Genomic DNA, 23395 nt, shown 5'->3' with positions numbered 1-23395 from the left:
GGTTTGTACTCATAAGGGGAGTGCCATAATCTACCCAAACCATACAGTAAAGTACATTTAAATTTTTGTTTAAAATTAAATTCATTAAAATAAGTTTCCATTTTAAGCATATGCTTATTATATAACAGAAGCTTTATGCTTTTGTTGTTATAGAATAAATATAGAAAATTTTATCGTAAGTATTGTAGCAACTTTTGTTCTAAAAACAATTTTAGACACTGTGTATTATAACGATCCGTTTCTATGTCTGTCTGCCCCACTGGGTTGTGCACTCTGATCACAGGGACTGAGTCTACACAACTGTTACTGCACAGAGCTAAGCACTGTACCTCTTAAGCCGTGGGCACTAAAAAGGTTGTTAAAGAGTAATTTGAATATAGAATTTACTAGAATGCTTTAAGAAGGCTTTCTGTAGTCCTTGATGGTAGTAAACAAATTTCCAGGACAATGGGAAAAAAATAAGTCATTGGATTTGACTATAACTCACACTTACTGAACTGGGGTATGTGCTGGACGGAAGGTAGAATGAAGAGAACCTCGCATTTTTTAAATTCTTTAAAAATTTAAAATGAATCAAAAGTAAAAGTAATTTTTAAAAATGACTCCATGGAATAGGGGAAAAATGGTATGGTTAATTCACTAGAAAATAATAAGGAACAGAGGAGTGAATAGATAGAGTGTGTTCAGTGTACATTCCGTGTGCTCAGTTGTATGGTTTTATAAAAAGAAACGCACAGTGAGTGAACGTGTTAGGGACAGAATTGTTTAAATGCCAGGTATCTATGACTGTACAAATAAGAGAACGCCGTGAAATCTCAAGATATATAGAAGAATATTAAGCCATGTGAGCAGGCAGAAGTTTTAAAGGAACCAGCATCAGATAAAACACTAGAAAAAATAACAAAAATTATATTCCATAGAAGATAATGAGCTCTGAATTATTATGGCTCAGAAAAAGCATCTAAGATATACCATAGATGAGAGATGGCCTAATGTTACTATCGACAAGGATGAAAATAAAATGTTGAACCTTGTAGGATATGAAACAAAGGCAATTCTCTCTCCAGGGACTATATTGTATTTCCATTTTAACCATTGCTAATGTCCCTGTAAATATGGCGACCTATGTCTGGTTTGGTCACTAATCCTCAGAGGGAAAGTGATATTGAAGCTGGAAAAGTTTCAAAGAAGGCCACTGGAAATCATCAAAGACATGAAGATACTTCTGCAGCAGAGAAATCTTAATACTTTTAGATGTTTCAAACTGGAAAGTTGAAATCGAAGAGGCTTTGTGACAGAAAGCTACATAACTATGGAAGGCATATTTAAGAGTGAATAAGCATTTTCAAGAAATTCTGAAAAGCTACAAAGCAAGATCACCTTCTGACAATTTTTAAAGCTAAATTTGGCCTACACAACCAATCACAAACTTAGAGCACTCATTGCTTCCAAGAAGTGGTATTTAGATAAATTAAGAAACGAGTGATCCACAGATGTGGATGTTTGAGGGTATATTCCTGAGTTTGGCGGCTTAAAAGTAATTGTTGCTCCATTGTCAGAAAAGGAACATCAGGATAAATATATTACTGCTTGGATTTGGGTTGGCAGTTTTCCCCATTTTTTTACTACAAAAATTTCAAACATATATGCACATCCATACACAGGGTCAACAACTATCAACTTACAGCTAGTCTTATTTCATCTATAACCCACTCACTTCCCCACAAACACTCCTAGGATTATTTTGAAGCAAATCTCAGTATATCATTTCATCCATAAATATTTTAGTACATATCTTGAAAAGATGAATATTCTTTGTAACTGCAATATCATAATCACAAAAACAGCAATGCCACAATATTAACAAATACAGATTGATAATTTTTATTTTTTGAAGAGCAGCTCAGTTCACAAACTGCCTTCATTAATGATACTTAAATTGATACAACTTTTAAATCCTTTTTCTCGGGGCAAAAGTCTGCGATCATCTATTCATTTCTGAATGTCTTTTTAAAAAGTGTAAGATTTCCATCCTTAGAAAAAATGAATGTTTACTCCAAAATTACTATTAAGGGCTCACTAAGTAAATGATAAAATCTTCTCCTAAATCATCACAAAAAATCCTAAGATTCTCTTTACCTGTTAGTGCCAAATTTCCACCCTTGCAAAGACGCATCTGGAACAGGTCATGATTCAGTTCTCAGAGGCTGCGTTGCTTTGGGTTTCTTTACAAGGCCATGCACTCACACAGCCTTTAGGAGTCATGTCTGAGCCCTGTTCTTGCTCCATTTTATTTTTTATTCTACTTTACTTAAATATGAGTACCTAAATCTGTTGGCCTAATGGTAGTGAGTGAGGGCGGATGAGGTCTGAGGGTTAGCCTAACATAAGCATCTTGGGGAAAACTTGAGCAGTTGTTATTCGATAGTTAACCTTTGTTTCAAGGGTCATTCACTTCTTATATAAAGGTTGCTGGGAAACCTACAGATGTCAATCTTGTGGTGTGTGAACTCTACTCTCCTATAGGAGAGAATGGAGTGTTTAGGAAAGGCTACAAGGGTCTGAAAAAAGTCACAATTAGAGAAAATATGGTTGGAACTCGGTGGTTGGAATTGAATGGTTAGGAAAAGATACAATGCTCTGAAAAATCACAATTGGAGAAAATGTGATTGAGATCATTACAAAACCCACATATACCATCAGGGCCTAAATACTATGGTGAATGATATTTTATTAGTATGTGTGTGCAAGGCTTTGAGAATAAATGTTTTCAACTTTACCAACTTTGGTAAAAGTAAAAACACTATAAGCATAGTATAAAATCCATGGATTTTGAGCAGATGAAGAAGGCTGGTATCTTTAGTAGTATAAAGTGATCTTGAAATATAAAGAATTTCTTCGGGTTGAATTACCTAGAAGTTTGTCACTGACTCAGGTTCCTGAACTATGACACATGAATATGTGGGCTAAGAAATAGTTTATCTTGATAAGTAAATGATTAACAAATAAGTAAAAGATTAAATATTAAAATAATAATGTCATATGGTTTCACAAAACACATTTTTATTATAGATCCTAAAACAAAATGAAAAAGGGCTTCTGTTGAGGAAAATATATCTATCCCCAATGTCCAGGAAACTGAACCAAAATAAAGAGTACTTCTTTAGCTGTTACTTAAAGATGACTGCTATCCTACTCAAATGTTTGTTAATATTGAGAGCTAAAAGTTCTCAAAATGTTAAAATATCTTGTATAATGTTAGAAAAGGTATTCTGCTTTGGAATTATTTTAAACTACACTGAATAACACTGATGATTTTGTTAAAGGCACAAATAATTCCTTCATGTGGAAAGAAATAATAAAGTGCCATTTTAATTCAAAATATGTAAATCCTTAAATCATGAGGGACCATCATAAACTGTACCAAAGTACATTAATTTTTATTTGTTTAATGAATGAATGAGGTGAAATATCAGTCATTCATTTATCCATTCGTTCAATATGTATCAAGTATCTACCATGTGTTACGTCCTGGGGACACAAAGGTGAAAAGAGAGTTGCTGCCCAGTAAAACCTTAAGCTCTAGGAAGACTTTTTAGAATTGTTATGAACCTTTGTCACTGGAAGCCATTTTTGTAAGCCTGAGAGTCAAAGGTTCTCAGAGTCATGACAAACTCAGCAAATCCCCATAGTTAGGTTGTAGGGATGGCCCCTTAACTGTGAACATTGTACACAAAATACTTGATTTACATATAACTGATGGTAAATAAATTTTAAGTAGCACCCTAAAACAGTGAGTCCCAAAACAGAGAACATTACATTATTATAGACAGTACATTTTCATACTAAGATTTTTATGATGCACAAAAGAATACTGTTGAAAAGAAAGGCAAAAACTATTTTTGGTATTGTTATTCTTAATATGGTATCCTTGAAAGTCTTTGGCTGGCATGTAGACTGTGAAATTATCAAATTTTGGCTGCATGTGGTGGCTCAGACCTGTAATCTCAGCATTTTGGGAGGCTGAGGCAGGCAGATCACCTGAGGTCAAGAGTTCAAGACCGGCCTGATCAACATGGTAAAACCCCATCTCTACTAAAAATACAAAAAGTAGCCAGACACAGTGGTATGCGCCTGTCATCTCAGCTACTCAGGAGGCTGAGACATGAGAATCTCTTGAACCAGGAGGCAGAGGTTGCAGTAAGCTGAGATCGTGCTACTGCACTTTAGCCTGAAAGGCAGAGGGAGAATCTGTCTCAAAAACAAAAACAAACACACACACAGATACACACACACACACACACACAAAACAAAACACAAAATTGTTTCATGTCTTTGATATGAAAAATATTAAAAAGAAAGATGCCATTGCAAAGAAAAAAAAATAAACAAGGAAAATCTAACCCAAAATATTGATTCTATTTTTGAAAACAGGACTTGACATATCTGCAGATCTCTGCTGAACATATAATATTAGGAAGAAAACATATACTTCTTTAAAATGCCAATTTTATTTGTAACCAAAATACATAGCCAATTTTATTTGTAGCCAAAATATATAGAAATAAAAGTAACTCTCATTGATGTCACCATTTCTTATAAATTGCACTTGCATCAGCAATTTAACTACATTTGATATAACAAATGACTTTACAGTAGAGCTATAAATAGAACTACTCATTCTCATACGGTGTAGTTGTTAGGAGCCTCATCCCTGCAATTAAACTGCCAAAGTTGGGTCCATATCCCAGCTCAGCCAAATATTAAATTTGTTACCTTGAAAAAATTACTTAATTTGTTTGTGCTTTAATTTCATTATCTGGAAAATAGGGTTAACAATAGCACCTACCTCAGAAAATTTCTGATTAATATATAACTCTGCAGAATTAGTACACTCATCAGAATACTGCCTGGTATACAGTTAGTCCTCAATTAATGTTAGCTTATGGCATTATTCTTATTAGTGATATAATGTAGCTATAAATGCACCATTCATGCTTTCTTCATCTAAGTTTGTCTTTCTACTGATGGATAAAGTTAAAAAGTTACAGCTCTGAAGCATTTAAGTTATTGGTAAATCCCACAGCACAAATTGAAAACTTGCAACTCTAAAGCACTTAAGTTATTGGTAAACCCCACAGATTTTCATGGTTCATTGTCGCTTGGTGCCTATGGTGTACACAAAACAGGATCTTGGCATACTAGAGTAAGTTTGCCCCTTTCTAAGCAAAATAAAATAAAGAAGAAACCAAACAAACAAAAGCAAGCAAACAGCGGCTCATGAAAATGAAACAACCACCAAAAAACCCCACAACTTGTGAGAACTGTGGACTCAAAATACATCAAACTTACATCATGGGTGTGTCTACCAGTAGCAAAGAAATAAACGCTCGTTAACATCATATAGTATAACAGACCAGCCATTTTCATGTAACAGTCAAGAAATTTAGAGAGGGAAAGTACTTAAAACAGTAGAAATAAGAAAATTAAAAAATAAAGGATCTGGAAGAAGCCACATATTTTGAAATAGTTTAAAGCAGCAGTACCCTGGAAGCACAGAAGTTTCTGGAATATCCTTATCAATAGTCCCTGGGTTCTCAAAGGTGTTGCCAATGATAGTGAAGCCAGATGATAGTCCCTAGGCACAAGTTTCCTGGGTTGTTGGGTTGAATGGAACACTTTTACTTGAGTTTTCCCCTAGATTAATTCCAGATTAATAGACAAAGTACTTAGTACATTTCTTTTATTTCTTTTCTTTGCTTTTTTGTTTTTTGACATGGAGTCTCGCTCTGTCGCCCAGGCTGGAGTACAGTGGCACATCATGGCTCACTATAACCTCCACCTCCTGGGTTCAAGGGATTCTCCTGCCTCAGCCTCCTGAGTAGCTGGGATCACAGGCACCCGCCACCATGCCCGGCTAATTTTTGTATTTTCAGTCGAGACAGGGTTTCACCATGTTGGTCAGGCTGGTCTCGAACTCCTGACCTCATGATCCGCCCACCTTGGCCTCCCAAAGTGCTGGGATTACAAGTGTGGGCCACCATGCTCAATCAATACAGTTCTTAAATGTATAATAATGTACTATCATGTCTTATGCTGAAAATGCCTTGATAAATTAAATTGTCATTACCCCAAGGTTTTCAGATGTTGATGTGAAAATGTGTATAATTTAATCCATTACTTCATCATGTCAATGTCTCTTCAGATTTTCCCTGACTATGCCTATATTCATTTATTTCCAGTACCATCATACTTGAATCAAAGGCCTAAGCCAAGTTGCCAGACGTACTATAAAGCTCACTAACTTTTCTCCTCACATTCATTGTGGCTTTCATCTGATCCATTATTTCTTTATTCATTAGGTGATATATCTGAGATTTGCTTCAAAATAATCCCCAGGTAACTTTTACAGGTTTGATTGTGTTCTACAAAACAAGTTTGTAGCTCCTAATATAGTATTCTTTTTCTGCTCAACTAATGGGACAGGATATTATTTCAAACAGGATGCACAATAGATTTCTTAGAAAGCTGATTCTTCATGTTGGATTTGATTTGCTGATATTTTATTTAAGATTTTGCAGCTATATTCATGAGTGAAATTGACCTATAATCTTCCTTTCACATAGTGACCTTTCATATTCTCGTAAGGTATCAGTTAAGGTTTGATCACTCTGGATGTTATAGAACAAGAGATTTATTGTACCAATTGTATCTTCTACATTTGCAGAAGCTGATTAATAAGTTCCTGTGAGACTGCTGTCTTTGTATATGATGCTGTGCTTGAAGTCAATATAGGCTGCCTCTCTGGCAGTCAGTAATAGAGCTGACTGAGAAATGGTCTGGGAAGAGCAAAGATGATCTGGAACCTATGGGGAAAAAAATCACAAATGTGTCTATCACCATCTTTGTCCTCAATGATGTAGATGACCTAAGGAGAAAATGGTGGCCTTCACCACAAAACTGCACATACAGTTGGCCTGGGATCTGGAAGGGTCAAAGGGGAAGATCTGGTGGGACGAGGACCAGCTTTACCTCTGCATGTTGCTAAATGACCAGTGACATGTGCAAGCACCCACAGCACCTGGTACCCTACACCAAAATTCAGAATCCCAGTGGCAGCTTCCTCACACCGCCATCCATCTCTTATATTACATTTTCTTCCAGCCAGTCTCACTGGGAACAACACAAAAAAGGGAAGCAGTTACAACATAACCAAGCTGACACAACGTGGAGCCACCACAGATGACAGGATTACTTACACTTGACTTCATCACAGGAGTTGGGGACCAGTCTCTTGTATTTTTCTATTTTTGTGGCTCACATACTGAAATGCTTGGTAAAAGTCACTAGTAAACTAATGTGCTCTTGGATTTCTTTTGAGAAATTTTAAAATCTACTTATATTATACATACACATATTTGAAGTTACAACTATTTAGGTTCTCCCTTCTAAACTCAGCTTAGATTGGTTGTGTTATTTAGAAAATTGTCCATTTGTCCAAATAGTCAAAATTATTGGCATTATATTGTCATGTAATAACCACTAATTGTAAAAATCTCAGCGACATCTGCTGTTATATTCTCTTACTCATTCCAGCTGTTTATTTGCACCTCTTTTATAATCACAAGTTTGGACAGAGGTTTACTAATCATACTCTTCTTTCAAAGAACAGTCTTTAGGCTTTGTTGATTCTTCCTGTCTTCATTGTTCACTTTAATAAATTTCTGTTTGCAGTTTTCTTATTTTCTTCATAATTTGTGAAAGGTGATTGTTTTGTTCTTTACATAATTTTGATTTCTTGACCCATGAGTTACTTTAAAATATTTTTTTCTTAACTTCCAAACAATTTTTTTTCTAATTACATTTTGGTAATAATTTCTCCATTAAAATTACTGAGACTAGTTATATGTTCTGTATCAGAGGTCAGCAAACTACAGCTCATGGGCCAAATTTAGCCTATAACCTGTTTTTGTAAATAAAGTTTTATTGTAACACAACTAAACTCAATTGTTTATATATCATCTATATTTTCTTTTACATAACATCTGCAAAGTTGAAACTATACTCAACTAGTCCCACAAAGTTAACCCACAAGACTAAAATATTTATTCTTTAATCTTTTACAGGAAAAGTTTGCCAACCTCTGGACTTTATAATATTAGTCACTTAAAATTTACTGAGACATGCTTTATGGTCCTGTGTATACTTAACTTTTATAAATGTTTAAAATGTTCATGAAAGGACTGTGGATATGAAGTTCCATATATCAATTAGGTCTACCTTTTAAAGTTCTCCTACACGTTTATATAATCTGCATGTTTGTCTGCTTAACCAATCAACTACTAAGATAATTCGATTAAAATTTTTCTCCTTAAAAATTAGGTCAATTTTTGAATTTTGTATTTTAAAGCAATTTTATTATGTGAATAAGAATTTTTACAGCTTTTTACTAAATGCAACCTCTTATCATTACACAGTGGCATCTGGTAGTTTTTTTTTTTTTTTTTGAAACAAGTCTCACTCTGTTGCCGAGGCTGGAGTACAGTGGAACAATCTTGGCTCACTGCAATCTCTGTCTCCCAGGTCCAAATGATCCTCCCAGCTCAGCCTCCGGAGTAGCTAGTATTATAGGCATGCGCCATCATGCCTGGCTAATTTTTGGTATTTTTGGTAGAGATGGGGTTTCACCATGTTGCCCACGCTGATCTGGAACTCCTGAGCTCAAGCAATCTGCCTGCCTCAGCCTCCCAAAATGCTGGGATTATAGGCATAAGCCACCGCACAGCCCATTTTTTCCTTAAAGTCTTACTTTTCTCATAATAATACAGCAAAAGCACTTTTAGTTAGTATTTCTCTTGGGCACATCTTTCTTGATCCTTTTATTTTCAACCTATGTGAACCCTTATGTTTTTGACAGGTCATTTCCAAAAATATATTGCTGGATATTACAACAATTCAATCTGAACATTGCAATGTTTTAACTGGAAAAAACATTCAATATATGGCCATTTAATCACTGATGTATTTGGATTTATTTTTCCTACATTACTTTGGTGCTTTGTGTTTGACTCATCATTTCTGTTTCTTTGCTTACTTTCTTTCATTCTTCCCACTTCTACTCTGAATGATATATATTTATAATTTTTAAAATACTGTGCCTAAAATTTTATTCAGACTCAAGCATTAAGGAGAGCTAGAATAAAATCATAGCCATAATCTTGCCTACAGAAGTGACATCTTTCAAGTATAAGTTTGGAGTGATACATGCTTCATACACCAAAGCACAAATTCATTGATGTATGGGATGTATAACATAAACTGCATTTACATCCACAGCTACATACTACAGCACTGAATAAAAAATATTACAGTTTTTAATAGGTCAATTACTACTTCAATTGCTATGTATGATTTAAATCTGGAGCAGCCGTTTAGAAACATGACCTCACATCTAGTACAGAGAGGCACTGACTGTTCCTCTAACAGTTGCTATCTCTTTGATAAATCTCAATTTTATCCTACAACCAAGTGAAAATAACCAAACTGTAACAATCACTTGAGTTAAGATGACCCAGGGGCTGGGCCTGGTGGTTCACACCTGTAATCCTAACACTACTGGAGACCGAGGAGATGGGAGGATTGCTTGGGGCCAGTAGTTCTAGATCAGCCTGGGCAACATAGCAAGGCTGCATCTCTACGAAAAAATAATTTAAAAATTAGCTGGGCCTGGTGACATGTGCCCATAACCACAGACACTCAGAATTCCAGGACTCGTCCTGAGTAGGTGGGACTACAGGCACACTACAGGCTCAAGTGGGGAGGATCCCCTGAGTCCAGAAGTTCAAGGCTGCAATGAGCTATGATTGCACCACTTCACTCCCACCTGGGCAACAGAGTGAAACCCTATCTCAATGACAACAGCAACAATGACAAAAAAGATGACCTAGGCTTCACCTCAGCCACCATGCTATTTATAATCTGTCCCCTAAACCTAGCTCTTCAGCAATTTCTAGATAAACTTAATTATTCATTACCAGGAAGTGGTGAGATACATTTTGAAGCTATGCAAACATAATGAAACACAAAGAAATCCCCATATTGATCTTGGTGTAAAATTAGTAATGGTTATTTAACTTAGGCTAGTGAGAACTTGCTGTGTTGCTGCTAAAATATCAGAATTGGAAGAAGTGGGGAAAAATGTTTACTGTATTTAATTTTAACCACAAGGAGAAAGGCTTTTATAGCTACTATAAGACAATTTGTGGGTCAAGAGATAATAGGGCGAAAGGAAGAATGATGCTATTAAATGAGAGTTTTTTTGAGACAATCTTCTAAAAAGATTTTTTTTAATCTCATCTTAAGAAAAATAACCTTTCAGACCATCTATCAGATATGTGCAGTACACGTGTTCAAGATGTAAGTAATGAGCTTTGAAAGATCATTTCATTTAAACTAGTATCACAGCACTAGCCATGACCACAGAGACAGTTCACACCGCAGAGCAGTTGCTTATTTAGTGAGTTCAGGTGCTAAGAACTGTTTCTCCAGATATTAAAGCTGAAACACAAACTACACCAATAATGAGAGGAATGCTTTTTAAAAAATGCATTTGCAGAAGCAAACTCTCCTCAGTATACTGAAAGTCCAGATGTGTGCACAGCTAAAAGTGAGAAACTTCCTTAAGAATGGTAAAGGCTGTAATTCCAGCACTTTGGGAGGCCGAGGCGGGTGGATCACGAGGTCAAGAGATTAAGACCATCCTGGCCAACATGGTGAAACCCCGTCTCTACTAAAAATACAAAAATTAGTTGGGTGTGGTGACATGCGCCTGTAGTCCCAGCTACTCGGGAGGCTGAGGCAGGAGAATTGCTTGCACCCAGGAGGAGGAGGTTGCAGTGAGCCAAGATCGCGCCACTGCATTCCAGCCTGGCACCTGGCAATGAAGGGAGACTCTGTCTCAAAAAAAAAAAAAAAAAAAAAAAGAATGGTAAAGGGTATGCAAAAACAAAACAGAAAACCTTCAGAAGACATGATGGTTAATGGCAGAATGCTGAAGACTTTCCTTCTCAATTGAAAAACAAAAATGAACACTCCCTACCACCAGTCTATTCAACATCATACAGGTGGTTTTAATCCATAGGATAAAGGAGAAGAAATAAAAATAGTATAACATTTAGAAAGGAAACAAAACTCTCATTATTCACAAATAATATTACTTTCCACATAAAAATTCCCTATAGAATCCATAGATTCTTCTTAGAATTAATAAGAGAGCTTACAAAAGTTTTTTGGTATGAAGTTAATATACAAAAATTGATGTCTTTTTCTCTGCCCTTGACAAACAGGTTGAAAATGTAAAAATTTATTAAGATACTATTCATGGTAGCATAAAACAATTTGTTACCTATGAATAAATTCAACATATATATATAAGATCTCTCCAGGGGATGATAATAAAACATTATTGGGAGACATTCAAGAAAACCTATATACATGAGAAACTATATTACATTTATTGATTGAAAAGCCAGTATTGCAAAGTTGTACATTCTCCATCAAATAAATGATTTATAGGTTCAATGAATTCCAACAAAAATGCAGCAAGTATTTTGCAAACCAGAGAAGTTATTTCTAAAATTGATGCATGGAATTTCAAATTGCCAAGAATAGCCAAAACTACTGCAAAAATAGAAGAATGTGAGACAGCTTGTTCTATCAGGTATGAAGACCTATTCTAAAGCTACAGAAATCAGTTCAGTGTAGCATGGGTCCAGAGAAATGTAATTGATAAGAGCCCACAAATAGACTCATATAGGAATAAACACTAGACTTACACAAACTGGGCACTTTAGTGACTACAGATTATGAAATATAGAACCCACTTTCCAATAAATGGTGTGAATATAATTGACTATGCATTTGGTGAAAAATGGACTTAAACCATACAAAAAATTAATCCCAAGGGGATGAATTTCAAAGGAATGATTTAAGAATACAGAAAAAAATTTCCATGACCTTGAACTACCAAAGAATTTTTAAGATGAATTCCACAAAAAGTATAAACAAAATGGAAAAGATTTGTAAATTTGACTATCTTTAAATTAAGAGTTTCTGTTCACCAATAGAAACACCAATAAAAAAATGAAAAGTCAAGTCACAGAAGATATTTGTAAATAGTTCTTCTCAATGTTTTCATTTTCTTACAATTTTAGGATACAAAATAACTTCTAACTCAATTTAAAAAGGGGGGAAGGCATGGCCTAATAGCATAGAAGGCAAAATATTTGTCAGGCACATCACAAAAGAAGAAGTACAAATGGTAAACAAAAATCACAATGGCATTATTAGTCAGGGAAATGAAAATTAAACCATAAGATACTTCCACAAGCTCACCATATTGGCAATTTTTAATTTAATTTAATTTTTAAATTTTTTTTGAGATTGAGTCACTCTGTCACACAGGCTGGAGTGCAGTGGCGTGATCACGGCTCACTGCAGCCTCACCCTCCCCAGGCTCTGTTTATCTTCCCTCCTCAGTCTCTCAAGTAGCTGGGACCACAGGTGCACACCACCATGCCCGGCTAACTTATTTTTTTGTATAGATGGGGTTTCGCCATGTTGCCCAAGCTGGTTGCCTGAGCTCAAGAGATCCACCCGCCTCAGCCTCCCAAAGTTCTGGGATTATAGGTGTGAGCCATTGTACCCAGCCCAGATTGGCAAATATTGAGAGTACTGACAATAAGTCAATTCTCATAACCTGCTGGTTTCACTGCAGATACAGCCACATTGGAAAACAAGGCAACACTATCTTAGAAACTGGAGATATACAGGCCCTATGACCAGGAAATTTCACTTCTATAAAAACTTATTTGTACTAGATGTATATAGAAATACTATTCACAATTGCCCCAAATTGATAATGGAATTTACATTATTGAAAATGAGTGAACCTAGATATATAGAGATAATCCTATCATACTGTTCATTGTAAAAGTAAATAACAAAAGAATTTTTAGAGAATGATTCAATTAATATAGGGCTCAAAAACAGGTTAAACCATATCAATACAAGATATATTCATAGGAGCTGAAACTACAGAAAGGCAAGAAAATGATTACTATAAAAACTAGTCACCCTGTCTTTATGGGACAAAGAGAAGGTATTGTGATTGAAAAGGGATACATGAAGGCTTCTGGGGTTCTATTTCATGACTTGAATGGTGGTTATACAGGTTTACGTTTGTTTGTTTGTTTGTTTGTTTGTTTGTTTTTGAGATGGCGTCGGTCTCTGTCACCCAGGCTGGAGTGCAACGGCGCGATCTCAGCTCTCTGCAACATCCACTTCCCAGGTTCCAGTGATTCTCCTGCCTCAGCCTCCTGAGTAGCTGGGATTACCGGCATGTGCCACCACACCTGACTAATTTTTGTATTGTTAGTAGAGACAGGGTTTCGCTATGTTGGCCAGGCTGGTCTTGAACTCCTGACCTCAAGTGATCCGCCTGCCTCGGCCTCCCAAAGTGTTGGGATTACAGGCATGAGCCATTGCATCCAGCCTGTACAGGTTTATGTTTTAAAATCTTGTATTAAATTTTGTAAAAGAACTTCTGTCCATTTTTCCCAGTTGTAGCATATTTTATGATCAAGAAAATACTGATTAACAAAAAGAACCCAGGTAAAAAAATTTTAAATAGAAGAAGCGGTTAACAGAAAATGTGACACTCCCAATATGAAAAGAGAAGAGAAAGCACTTGGCCCTTCTTACCCTGATGTTCTTTATTCCAACTTGCAGTCTTACTGGGACTCTGCTCTCCCTGACTGGGCAGATCTGCTGAATGTCTGCTTTACCACTGAGGGAAATAAGAGACTTTAGTTCTTCCCCCATTGGTGCTGAGGAGTAACAGAGCATCCAAGATGACCTAGAAACTTTCATATGGAAGTGTGCTTGGTGAAAAGGATGAGAAAATACGCAGATGGCAGAGTGCTCCAGAGTGCTGGGGAAGCAAAATTGCCAAGAACACTCTTTAAGTGACCTTAGGCAATCCTTAAAAGAAAGTGAACCATGCCAGTTAGAATGGTGATCATTAAAAAATCTGGAGACAACAGATGCTGAAGAGGATGTGGAGAAATAGGAACACTTTTACACTGTTGGTGGGAGTGTAAATTAGTTCAACCATTGTGGAAGACAGTGTGGGGATTCCTCAAGGACCTAGAAATAGAAATTCCATTTGACCCAGCAATCCCATTGCTAGGTATATATCCAAAGGATTATAAATCGTTCTATTATAAAGACACATGCACATGTATATTCATAGCGGCACTGTTTACAATAGCAAAGACCTGGAACCAACCCAAATGCCCGTCAATGATAGACTAGACAAGGAAAATGTGGCATATATACACCATGGAATACTACCAGCCATAAAAAACGATGAGTTCTTGTCCTCTGTAGGGACATAGATGAATCTGAAAACCATCATTCTCAGCAAACTGACACAAGAACAGAAAATCAAATACCACATGTTCTCACTTACAGATGGGCGTTGAACAATGAGAACTCATGGACACAGGGAGGGAAGCATCACACACTGGGGTCTGTGCGGGGGAACTAGGGGAGGGACAGTGGAGGGTAGGGAGGTTGGGGAGGGATAACATAGGGAAAAATGCCAGATATAGGTGATAGGGAGATGGAGGCAGCAAACCACGTTGCCATGTAGGTACCTATGCAACAATCCTGCATGTTCTGCACATGTACCCAGAACCTAAAGTGCAATTTATATATATGTATGTATATATATATGAAAGTGAGTAAGTGAAATATGGGCTGCAAGGCTACAGGGAGTGTTCTAAAATAATGATCATTACACATTATTTGGTGACTCAGTGCAGTTGTTCTGAGTTCAGTTGAGTACATTCTTCATGTTCTGGAATAGGGTGGCTGAGGTCATGGGCACGATAAATTCACAAAAGGTAACTTGGGCTCTGTGCTAAAAGCTTCTCTGGCAAGAAAATGATTCACTAAAAGTCAAAATAAATGCACAGAGCATTATTTAGCATTCAGAGCTAAAAGTGGACGTAGAAATCATATTCTTTAGTCATTTACAAATGGCCTCAAAGAGCCTGAGGAGTTCAATAAAGCTACCTCGGAGCGTGCTGGCAAAATGTGTGCTCTGTCTCCCATAGGGTAGCTTCCACTCCCAGTTTTACAAAATGACCTTCCAGATCACCACAAAAGAAAGGGCCAATGGCTTTAGAAAAGATTCAGAAACAAGCGATCCTGTCTAACTCCTTCATTTTGCACATAAAGAAACAGGTTGAGAGAGGGGAGGTGGCATTCTCAAAGCGGCTCACAGGGCTCTCAGCAAAACAAGAGGAACCGAGATTGTCTGCTTCGAACTTGGACTCGTTCCAATGTACTCGATTGCTAGTTAACACCACATGCGAACAAATCTAAAGCAGTGAATATAAAATAAGGGAGACAAAAACAGATCTCTCATCACCAGCACCTACATCATAAGGTTTTTGTAAAGATTAAATGAGTCTATAATGGTACTTGTTTAGAACAGCTCCTGGCATGTACGTAAGAACTGGGCATTTACTATGATAAAATGCCACTTTTCTGGTCCTTTCATCCTCCTTACCTGCTTTGTTCACACACTGTTTTATCTACCTACTGCCAGCTTGAAATTTTAAAAGGATCACAAATCCATACAAGGAATGAAATCAACAATCTGTGTTCTCCAGTCTGAGGACAACAGCTGCCGAGAACAACTGATCTGCACCGTGACAAGGACTGAATGTAAGAACCGTTTTACACATAATCCTTCTCCTCCCCTTGGCTCTAGCCACAGAGAGTTTTATCACCAGTAACCATGTGCTCCTGGGAGGTTTAGACTCTGACAGCAGTTAGGGTGTTTTATGTTAATACTTTTAATGAAAATAGAACATATTTGCAGACGTATGTCTTAAGAGCAGAAAGCACAGAAAGTCAGGACTCCCAGATGTGCTGACCTCAACTCCAGTTTCACATGCCAATGTGGCATCCTGTCCATGCTGGCAGCACAGTGGGTGTCCTGCAGATACTCCGCTTTTGTCCAACTATCTCCAAACAGGAGGCCTCACTCACTATGGGGACTTCTTCCTTCTCTTTTCCTTGCTTTACAGTGACTGCAGGAAAATAGATTTCCCATCGCTGGAGGCAGATCATCCGTCCCTTCAGAATCCTCTAACAACCTACGAATGAATAAGCCAGCTGCGTGCACGCGTGCAAAAGCAAGGTTTCTTTCTTTCTTTCTTTTTAAGATCGAGACTCAGTCTGTTGCCCAGGCTGCAGTGCAGTGGCGGAAACTTGGCTCACTGCAACCTCTGCCTCCCAGGTTCAAGCAATTCTCCTGCCTCAGCCTCCCGAGTAGTTGGGCTTACAGGCACGCACCACCATGCCCAGCAAATTTTTGTATTTTTGGTAAAGACGGGGTTTCATCATGTTGGCCAGGCTGGTCTTGAACTCCTGACCTCGTTATCTGCCCTCCTTGGCCTCCCCAAGTGCTGAGAGTACATGCGTGAGCCGCCACGCCCGGCCTATTTTTTGTTTGTTTAATCATTCTTACCTATGTGAACTAAAACAGATACTAAAGGATTTAGGACACAGGCATAAATGCAGAGTATCTGGATGGGTGAAGATCTAAAATCCAGAGTAGCTGTTTTCAGCAGGTATTGACTCTCAGTTTTATATCAGCCATAGCCCTTCCTGTGACACCATCTAACACTTGATAATTTTCTGGTTTTCTTGAGAGTAAAAAGAGCGTAATTTTGTCAGTTATCGTTCCTGTCTCTGGTGTCTGTGGTGTTTTCTGTTTGCCACACACATATTGAGCATTCAGTCTTAAATATACAAAGAAACAATGTGTAATCATGTTTGGACCGGGTGTGGTGGCTCACGCCTGTAATCCCAGAACTTTGGGAGGCCGGCGCTGGCGGGTCACTTGAGGTCAGGAGATCGAGCCCAGCCTGGCCAACATGATGAAACCCTATCTCTACTAAAAATACAAAAATTAGCCAGGTGTGGTGGCATGTGCCTGTAATCCCAGCTACTCAAGAGGCTGAGGCAGGAGAATCGCTTGAACCCAGGAGGTGAAGGTTGCAGTGAGCGGAGATCATGCCACTGCACTCCAGCCTGGGAGACACAGTGAGAGTCTGTCTCATTAAAAATAAAAATAAAAATAAAAATAAATTGTTTGAAGATTGACTCAGAAAGTTTAAAATATTAAGACAAAATGTATTCAATTAAAAATGGAGACTCAAAAGTTGAACAAGCAGTGTTCTTTACTTAAAGGAACAGGATCTTCGAGTTAATAAGACATAAAAAAGATAGTTTAATACATTAACAGCTATTAACTGATTCTAGTTAAAAAGAAATACATAGGACTGGCATGCTCACTCATGCCTGTAATCTCAGCATTTTGGGAGGTGGAGGCGGAAGGATCACTTAAACCTAGAAGTTCGAGATCACCCTGGGCAAGCAACCTGGCTAGACCCCATCTCCACAAAAAATACAGAAATTAGCCGGGCATGGTGGTACACACCTGTGCCACTGCACTGCAGCCTGGGCGACACACCAAAACTCTGTCTCAAAAAATAAAAAGTAAAAAAAGCTACTCAGGAGGCTGAGGCAGGAAGATCAATTGAGCCCAGGAGCTTGAGGCTACAGTGGGCTATGATCACAACACTGCACTCCAGCCTGCATGACAGAGCAAGACCTTGTCTCAAAAAGAGAAATATATAAAATATTTTTATTTGGCAGAACATGCAGGGGTGGTATTCTAATGCCAATTTTATGAGGTTAAAAGAAATTGGGGAAAGGGAAAGTACATCTGATTAAGAAGAAGGAATGAAAGGCATTACTTATAGATTCAACTTTGGACACTATTGATTTTCTGTCTTCACTTGTTCTTTGAGAATTAACTCCTAGAATCAATATCCATTAACGCTTATTCAGTGCACATGCACCCCAACATTCAACTAGGGACAATTAGAACAGGTACTGCCCTGCACTGAAAATGGTAACAAATTCTATTCACTTAAGTTTGAATCCCCTCACTTTCTCCCTTCCTCTTTTCTTTCTTCGTTTTTTTTCTTCCTTCTATGAATATTCATTAAGAACCTGCCATGTGCTGACATTTTTCTAAATTCTGAAGATGAAATGAAGCCATCTTCATATAGCATACAAGCTAGTAATGATATTGGCTTGATGAGATGGTCAGTACTGAGTTTGTTTAGGCTGTCATGAAGAGGAGGAAAAGCTGTACAGAAGACATTAAGATATTCCATGTCTTGCTGGGGTTGGTACAAAGATCCTGAAAGACAGACTGCAACCCATTACAGAGATTAGCTCTGGACAAAGGACACCGCTTGTTTCATAATATAAAGAAACAAAATCTCACAAATGGTAAGAACGCATGATGTCAGAAGCAATGTCAGAAGACCAGGGCTCACATTTTTACATTTTCTCTAAGATCAGTAACTTTGAGCAAACGCCACTGCAGTTTAAAGCTTTTTCTCCTTCTCTACAAAGGAAGCATAACATAGTACCTTATGCAGAGCACAGTTATGGGGATTATGGAATGTGTGAAAAGTTTGTGAATTACAACAAAAATATAATGTATTATCATTACATTAAAGTGTGAGGTAGGTCATGTTCAGGTCAAAGCCTAGGATAAGAAAACGTCAAAAGAGACTGGCTATCCACTTGTATTGAGTCCAATTACAAAACTTTGAGAAACATGAGATTTGCCTTATATTGAAGAAGATGTTTATTTTTTTCCCATTTCTCATTATCTCCTGTCTTCAATATTAACCACATAATATATGCTGAAAAAAACAACTCACAGATGTACCTCAATTTTTAAAAAATGTAGTCTATAAAATAAGTACATTTATAAAATGAATAGACTGTTTATTTCCAAAGGACAAAATTCAGTGATCTACTAAAAGATCTTTTATACACAATTTATAAAGCACAACTGTGCACACATTCTGGTATACTTTTGAGTGGTAGTTTACCAAGTTTTAAACATAGCTTTTAAAGAACATAGGATTTAGCTATTTTGAAAAATAGTTCATACTGAACAGGCAAAAACTGGAAGCATTCCCATTAAGAACTGGAACAAGACAATGATGCCCACTCTCATTACTCCCATTCCTATAATATTGAAAGTCCTTGCCAGAGCAATCAGGCAAGAGAAAGAAAAAGGCATCCAAGTAGAAGTCATTGAACTGTCTCTAAAGAGAGATAGTTTGCTGATGATGTGCTTCTTTACTTAGAAAATCCTAAAAACTCTACCAAAAGTCTCCTGGAACTGATAAAACAGCTTCAGTAAAGTTTCAGCACATAAAAATAATGTACAAAAATCAGTAGCATTTCTATACACCAGTAACAGTCAAGCTGAGAGCCCAATCAAGAACACAATCCCATTTACAATAGCTGCAACAACAACAAAATACCTAGGAATGTATCTAACCAAGGAGGTGAAAGATCTCCATAAGGAGAACTACAAAATACTGCTGAAAGTCATCATAGATGATCCAAACAGAAAAACCCCATGCTCATGGATTGGAAAAATCAATACTATTAAAATGACCATACTGCCCAAAGAAGTTTACAGATTCAGTGTTATTTCTACCAATCTGGCAACATCATTTTTCACAGAACTAGAACAACTTACTATAAAGGTCATATGGAACTATGGAATCAGAAAAGATCCTGAATAGCCACAGCAATCCTAAGCAAAAAGAACAAAGACAGAAGCATCACATTACCAGACTTAAACTATACTCTAAGGCTACAGCAACCAAAACAGGATGATACTGGTGCAAAAACAAATACATAGGCCAACGGAACAGAATAGAGTGCAGAAATAATGCTGCAGACCTATGGCCCTCTGATCTTCAACAAAGTTGACAAAAATAAGCAATTACTCCCTATTCAAAAAATGGTTATGGGATAGCTGCCTAGCTATATGCAGAAAAATGAAACTGGACCCCTTCCTTATACCACATACAAAAATTAATTCAAAATAGATTGAAGATTTAAATGTAGATCCTCAAACTATAAGAATCGTAGAATAAAACCAGGGAAACACCATTCTGGACATCAGCCTTTTGAAAGAATTTATGACTGGGCCCTCAAAAGCAATTGCAAAAAAAAAAAAAATTGAAAAATGGAACCTAATTAAAGTTTTGCACAGCAAAAGAAACTATCAACAGAGCAAACAGATGACCTACATAATGGAAGAAGATATTCAAAACTTTTCATCTAACAAAAAGGTCTAATGTCCAGAATCTATAAGGAGCTTAATTAAACAAACAAAAAACAACCCCATTAGAAAACAGGCAAAAGACAGGAACAGACACTTCTCAAAAGAAGACATACAAGTGACCAACAAACATATGATAAAAGGCTTCACATCACTAAACATCAGAGAAACGCAAATCAAAACCACAATGAGAGTTGGGCGAGTAATCCCAGAACTCTGGGAGGCCAAGGCAAGTGGATCACAAGGTCAGGAGTTCCAGACCAGCCTGACTAACATGGTGAAACCCCCATCTCTACCAAAAATACAAAAATTAGCCAGCCATAGTGGTGCATGCCTATACTCCCAGCTACTCAGAAGGCTGAGGCAGGAGAATTGCTTGAATCTGGGAGGGGAAGGTTTCAGTAAGTCAAGATCATGGCACTGCACTCCAGCCTGGGCAACAGAATGAGACTCTATCTCAAAAAAAAAAAAAGCCAAATAAACAACAGATGCTGGGGAAGCTGTGGAGAAAAGGGAATGCTCATACAATGTTGGTGGGAATGTAAATTAATCCAGCTTCTGTGGAAAGCAGTTTGGAGATTTCTCAGAGAATTAAGAGTTGAACTGCCATTCGACCTAGCAATCCCATTACTGGGTATATACCCAAAAGAAATTGTTCTACCAAAAAGTCACATGCACTTGTATATTCATCACAGCACTATTCACAAGAGTAAATATGTGGATTCAACCTAGATGCCCATCAACAGTGGACTGGATAAAGAGTATATGGTGTATACACACCATGGAATACTACACAGCCGTAAAAAAGAACAAAATCATGTCCTTTGCAGCAACATGGATGCAGCTGCAAGCCATTATCCTAAGCAACATAATGCAGCAACAGAAAACTAAATACTGCATGCTGTCACTTATTAGTGGGAGCAAAACAATGGATACTCATGGACATAAAGATGGCACCAGTAGACACTGGGGACTACTAGAGAGGGAGGCAGAGATGGGGGTAAGGGTTGAAAAACTAAGTACTGGGTACTATGCTCAGTACCTGGGTGATGAGATCAATTGTAGCCCAAACCTCAGCATCATACAACATACCCAGGTAACAAAACTGTATCCCCTGAATCTAAAATAAAGGTTGAAATTATTTTCAAAAAGAAAGAAAAATAGCAATTCTGTTAGAATACAACTATTCTGGTATTATCACACAGAATAGGATTTCTATAATCTCAGAGAACAAATGGTCGGTATTGTATTATCAGCATTATTCCTTAAGAGTCTATCAGAGACTAGCAAGACTGAGCCATGTCCTAAACATTTTAGGAGCTGTCATATATGGCTGTGTTAGTCAAAAATGCTACTTTCAAGTTTGTAGTTCACCATAAGATATTCCATTTTGAGAAAGTTCTTTGTCCTTCATCATACTCCTGCCAAACTTTGTGTAGTAAAACCTCATTTTTGACTTGAGGTTTAGAGTCACACCTGCCCATACATAACGTAGGAGAAAGCTAGCATCTCAGATTTTGCAACTGAGAGCATTAATCTTCCCATTGTTTTGATTATAATTTTGTTTCCTATTGCTAACATTTATGGTATAATGGTCTCATAGTGAAGAACAATACAAAAGTCATTATTTGTGTTTTATTGTGTTCTCATTGGAGGCTTAGTTACCTTCAGACAGGCTTTGCAGTGGCCTGGTAAAGGAGTAAGTGTTCCTGGAAGGCTCAGTTCTTGGATGGCCTTTGTAAACTTGTGCATAAGGCTCCCGATAATCAAAAGTATGAATTCAAGTTTGAGGTCTTTTAATGATTCTATGAGATAAATCTACATCTTTATTTGATACATCTAATGAAAAACTATCTTTTGCCAGGCATGGTGGCTCATGCCTGTAATCCTAGCACTTAGGGAGGCTGAAGCAGGTGGACTGCTTGACCTCAGGAGTTTGAGACCAGCCTGGGAAACATGGTGAAACCTCGTCTCTACAAAAATTAACTGGACCTGGTGACTTGCACCTGTAGTCCCAGCTACATAGGAGGCTGAGGCGGGAGGATTGCTTGAGTCCATGAGGCAGAGGTTGCAGTGAGCCAAGATCACACCACTGCACTCCAAGAAAAAAAGAAAAGAAAAACTATGTTTTGGTCACTACCTGAAGAGACTAGCTGGCAGAAAGAAGCAGAGAAAACAAAGGAAGAAAGCCAAATCCCTGAACTAGCTGACTCAGTTTTTTGTTGTCAATGTTGTCATTATATTTTGTCTTTCCCTTTCAGCTGCTGGGGATTATGAGAAAAGAAAATAAAAGGACAAGAGGCTTTTAAGAAGGATGGTTTGGCAGAGGACGACTCTCTGGTGCTTTGTTCTGTGCTGGAGGTTAAGCAGCTTTGACTCTTTCTGTGGCACTGACTATAAGGGAGAACCAAGAATTTGCTATTGCTACATGCTGTTATGTAACGCATCACAGAGTTCTTTCTGAGCAAGCCAGGGTTTCCCACAGGACAGCCATGACCAGGTATTCCACCAAATGCGCCCAGGAACACATTTCTATCTAAAGAACTTCTGTCAAGAAAAGATTCTTGGATGGAATAAGATTGTAGAAGAAACTTCTACAAGTGATTTTAAAACTGCCAGCTCTGAACTAGCTTTCCCAGCCTTAACATTCTGCCTAGGTCCTGGTCACACGAGCCAAACTCTGCATTGCTTTGCTCCAATCCTATGGAGCAGCTCAGAATGTCTTGCTTTCCTTTGTATCAGAAGGAATATCTGCATAAAGCATGCCTTGAGTCTTAAAGGCATAAAATAAATGGCTTACTTTTGGCAACTTTGTAGTTTGTATCTTTTTAAATAGTTATGATTCTCCAGTCTCTTTCCTTTTGTATAGAAAGGGCCAGTCAACAAGGCCTATGAATGGCACAAAGACCTCACACACAGGAGGCTTTGATTTTTTCACTCACCCTGTGTTTACTCAGTGAGAAAGACCATGGGATGGAAGAGGAATCTGGGTTGGAATCTGCTTCTTCCAGTTACTACGTGAAAAAACTGACCTCTTACTAAGCTCTTTAGAGCTTCCATTAGTTGTTATATTGACATATAAAGCCG

General features: G+C 37.6%; 1 protein-coding gene and 1 long non-coding RNA gene across 2 annotated transcripts in view; one reads left to right on the top strand and one right to left on the bottom strand.

The window, feature by feature from the left end:
• LOC105728267 (uncharacterized) overlaps positions 1 to 23109 on the top strand; it is a 29926-nt gene extending 6817 nt beyond the window's left edge. Inside the window, exons 3-5 of the long non-coding RNA XR_002478425.2 lie at positions 15677 to 15795; positions 16161 to 16273; positions 22570 to 23109. This is a non-coding gene — a long non-coding RNA (uncharacterized LOC105728267). The remainder of the gene's footprint in view (positions 1 to 15676; positions 15796 to 16160; positions 16274 to 22569) is intronic.
• The window catches only part of ASB5 (ankyrin repeat and SOCS box containing 5), an 81201-nt gene that overhangs the window by 29279 nt on the left and 28527 nt on the right, over positions 1 to 23395 (bottom strand). The window lies entirely within an intron of this gene.

This window comes from Aotus nancymaae, unplaced genomic scaffold (assembly GCF_030222135.1).
Source record: "Aotus nancymaae isolate 86718 unplaced genomic scaffold, 86718_ANA_hifiasm-v0.15.2.pri h1tg000115l, whole genome shotgun sequence".
Lineage (NCBI taxonomy): Eukaryota > Metazoa > Chordata > Mammalia > Primates > Aotidae > Aotus > Aotus nancymaae.
This window is presented reverse-complemented; position numbering and strand designations above follow the sequence as displayed.